The sequence below is a fragment of the Heterodontus francisci genome, chromosome 9, assembly GCF_036365525.1.
Source record: "Heterodontus francisci isolate sHetFra1 chromosome 9, sHetFra1.hap1, whole genome shotgun sequence".
Lineage (NCBI taxonomy): Eukaryota > Metazoa > Chordata > Chondrichthyes > Heterodontiformes > Heterodontidae > Heterodontus > Heterodontus francisci.
The window spans coordinates 53620547-53625254 of record NC_090379.1 but is presented as its reverse complement, the minus strand read 5'-3'; positions in this window follow the sequence as shown (position 1 = coordinate 53625254).

The following is a 4708-nucleotide window of genomic DNA, read 5'->3' as shown; positions in this document are numbered from 1 at the left end:
CAAGTATCATGCTATTAGCTGTCAGCTGAAGTTGCCTAATTGTTGTGCAGAAAGTCAAGTAACATTTTAATGTGAGTCAAATGAGGACCATAATTCGTGGCTCTGGAATTTTACACAACACCAAGCGATGGTCTTTTGGTTTTTGATGCCTTTAATTCTGTTGTTTTCTTGATAAAGTCATAGAGTCATAGTCATAGAGTTATACAGCACAGAAACAGGCCCTTCGGCCTATCGTGTCTGTGTTGGCCATCAAGCACCTATCTATTCTAATCCCATTTTCCAGCACTTGGCCCACAGCCTTGTATGCTATGGTGTTTCAAGTGCTCATCTAAATACTTCTTAAATGTTGTGAGGGTTCCTGCCTCTACCACCCCTTCAGGCAGTGTGTTCAAGATTCCAAATTTTTTTCCTCAAATCCCCTCTAAACTTCCTGCCCCTTACCTTAAATCTATGCCCCCTAGTTATTGACCCCTCTGCTAAGGGAAAAAGTTTCTTCCTAGCTACCCTATCTATGCCCCTCATAATTTTGTATACCTCAATCAGGTCCCCCTTAGAGCCTTCTCTGCTCTAAGGAAAACAACCCTAGCCTATCCAGACTCTCTTCATAGCTGAAATGCTCCAGCCCAGGCAACATCCTGGTGAATCTCCTCTGCACCCTCTCCAGTGCAATCACATTCGTCCTATAGTGTGGCGACCAGAATTGTACACAGTACTCCAGCTGTGGCCTAACTAGTGTTTTATACAGCTCCATCTAACCTCCCTGCTCTTATATTCTATGCCTCGGCTAATAAAGGCAAGTATCCCTTATGCCTTCCTAACCACCGTATCTACCTGTGCTGCTGTCTTCAGTGCTCTATGGACAAGGTCCCTCTGACCCTCTGTACTTTCTACGGTCCTACCATCCATTGTATATTCCTTTGCCTTGTTAGTCCTCCCAAAATGCGTCACCTCACACTTCTCCAGATTAAATTGCATTTGCCACTGCTCTGCCCATCTTACCAGCCCATCTATATCATGCTGTAATCTGAGGCTTTCCACCTCACTATTTACGACACCACCAGTTTTTGCGTCATCTGCGAACTTACTGATCATGCCTCCTATATTCATGTCTGTTAATGTGCACTACAAACAGCAAGGGTCCCAGCACCAATCCCTGTGGTACACCACTGGTCACAGGCTTCTAATCGCAAAAACAATCCTTGACCATCACCCTCTGCCTCCTGTCACTAAGCCAATTTTGGATCTAATTTGCCAAACTGCCCTGGATTCCATGTACTCTTACCTTCTTGACCAATCTCCTGTGCAGGACCTTATCAAAAGCCTTTCTGAAGTCCATGTAGACTACATCAACTGCTTTACACCCATCTACACACCTAGTCACCTCCTTGAAAAATTCAATCAAATTTGTTACTCATGGTCTCCTCCTGACAAAGCCATGTTGACTATCCTTGATTAATCCTTGCCTCTCCAAGTGGAGATTAATCCTGCCCCTCAGATTTTTTTTCCAATAGTTTCCCTACCACTGATGTTAGACTCACCGGCCTGTAATTACCTGCTTTATCCCTGCTACCCTTCTTGAATAATGGTACCATGTTTGCTGTCCTCCAGTCCTCTGGCACCTCTCCTGTGGCCAGAGAGGATTTGAAAATTTGTGTCAGAGCTCCTGCAATCTCCTCCCTTGCCTCACAAACAGCCAGGGATAAATCTCATCTGGGCCTGGGGATTTATCCACTTTTAAGCCCGCTAAACTGCTAATACCTCCTCCCTTTCAATGCTAATTTGTTCAAGTTTATTACAATCCCCTGATCTCTACAACCACTTCGTCCTTCTCCATAGTGAACACAGATGAAAAGTAATCATTTAAAACCTCACCTATGTCCTCTGGCTCCACACACAAATGGCCACTTTGGTCCCTAATGGGCCCTACTCTTTCCCTGGTTATCCTCTTGCCCTTAATATACTTATAAAACGCCTTGGGATTTTCCTTTATCTTGCCCGCCAGTGTTTTTTCATGCCCCCTCTTCGCTCTCCTAATTACTTTTTTAAGTAGCCCCCCCCCCTACACTTTCTATACACCTCTAGGGCCTCTGCTGTTTTCAGCCCCCTGAATCTGCCATAAGCCTTCTTTTTTTTCTTTATCCAATCCTCTATATCCCTTGACATCCAGGGTTCCCTGGACTTGTTGGTCCTACCCTTCACCTTTACGGGAACATGTTGGCCCTGAACTCTCACTATTTCCTTTTTGAATGACTCCCACTGGTCTGACGTAGACTTTCCTACAAGTAGCTGCTCCCAGTCCACTTTGGCCAGATCCTGTTTTATCATGTTGAAATCGGCCTTCCCCCAATTCAGTACCTTTATCTCCGGTCCATCTTTGTCCTTTTCCATAACTACCTTAAATCTTACAGAGTTATGGTCACTACCCCAGAAATGCTCCTCTACTGACACTTCTCCCACTTGTCCGGCTTCATTCCCTAAGATTAGATCCAGTACCTCCCCTTCTCTTGTAGGTCTTTCTACGTGCTGGCTCAAAAAGCTCTCCTGCATGCACTTTAAGAATTTCGCCCCCTTTAAGCCTTTTGCACTAAGACTATCCCAGTTAATATTGGGGAAGTTGAAATCGCCTACTATTATTACCCTATTCTCAGGAACAGAAAGAAAACTTCTTTAAAATCATTATTAGTATATTTTCTTACCAACTTTTCCTCTCCTCTCCTAGATTGCTGACTCATTGTTAGAGTACTGTTTCATGAGACCTGGGCCTCTTCCAATACTTTACCTATGTAGCAATTATTCATCTAAGAGTTCTAATGGTGAGTTTTGATAGGTTACTAGGCTACAGAAGCATCACAGCCTCACTTAATGCAGTTCTAATGTTCCAAAATGTGTAGTTCCAGTAGAGGTTTGCAAGCAAACACAAGAGTCTTTATCAATGTCCCCTCTGTAACCCAAGGATGCTGCAAATAATCATAAATCTAGAATTGTCGGTCTGTGATTCAGTGTATTGAGGTATGATGGCCCTGGAATTCCACTGGGGTCCACCCTTTCTCCCACTGTAACTCTAGCAGGAGACAGGCTATTTTCAGCTATGCATGCAATTTCTCTGGGGGTTCTGTCAGTCTCCTGCCAGAGATACATCAGAAGAGTAGCAGAACCCCAGTGGAATTTGGAGGCTGACATGTTGAAGCAGTTGTTCATGTATTTCTCTTCATAATTTTGGAAACTAATTTTAATATTTTTGTAATATTTTTATTTTAAAATGCATTCTTCATTTCAGGTCTTAGATCTTTTTTCCTAGATTTCAGCTGGTTAGGTCTAGAAAAAAGGACACCAGGGTAGGATGGTCACTTATGGTCCAGTACAAAAAATTGGAACAGAAGACAAAGCATTTGTGTTTATGTTTGTTTATTGACTGTCAAACCCATCAGTCGAGCAACATACTGTTGGTCATAGATATCCTCCATCCCCACCCCCCCAAAAAGGGAATTTGGGACAATACCTAATGCTAAACCGACAATAATGTTTTCTTTCCATCTAACAATAGAAAAGTTTCAACATATATCAGGTAATTTTTTGACAGTTTACCAGCCTAAAGTCAGCAAGTGTATCCAAGGCCCTGGTCTCTGCATTCTGTATCACCTGCCATGGACTCAAGAAATTCAAAAGTTTACATCCTGCAGACAGCATTACTTTCAAATAGTTATCGGAAAAAGCAATTATCTATCCTCAGTAGAATCTTTGTCTTTCTTCTAAGAAGCATCCATTAAACATCACTGGAATGAGTTGGCACTGGGTCATGTTGCTGGAAAAAAAACTACTTAAAGCATAACCTCTATTTGCGATGTTTTACAATGTTTATTCTTTACATATCTTCTCTTCAAAGTATTAACTCCTTACTGGGGATATGGTACCACTTGCAACATTGCCTTTGGACTTTTTCCAAAGGGCCATTGTCTATGGCTGAGCTATTTGACCATGGGAACCATCTCAGCCAATTTTGTCCTTACCTGATGTCCAAACACACACACTTCCAGTAGGGGTCACCAGATTGCAATCATGAACGTGAGCACTGCCCAACCTTCCTCTACCTAGCACAGGGATATGAGATTAATTGTAATAATCCGACTGTTATCCTGACTAAAATCAGCTAATTCAGCACAGGTCAGAAATTGAATCGTGACCTTTTGCTGAATATGGTTTCAGGTACTCACTCAGCCACCTAGGAAGCTAGTTCCTAAAATGTATTATATTCACAGATACAGCAGGAATCTATTTTATAACTGCAAGCACAAAGACACTCTATCACTTTTTTATTCATTCATGGGATATGAGCTTCACTGGCAAAGCCAGAATTTATTGCCCATCCCTATTTATCCTTGAGAAGGAGGTGGTGAGCCGCCATCTTGAACCGCTGCAGTCCATCTGGTGCGGGTACACCCACAGTGCTGTTAGGTAGGCAGTTCCAGCAGTGAAGGAATGGTGATATAGTTCCAAGTCAGGGTGGTGTGTGACTTGAAGTGGAACTTGCAGGTGGTGGTGTTCCCATGCGCATGTTGCTCTTGTCCTTCTAGATGACAGAGGTCGTGGGTTTGGGAGGTGCTGTCGAAGAAGCCTTGGTGAATTGCTGCAGTGCCTCTTGTAAACGTTACATACTGCTGCCACTGTGCACTAGTGGTGGGAAGGGGTGAATCTTTAAGGTGATTGATGA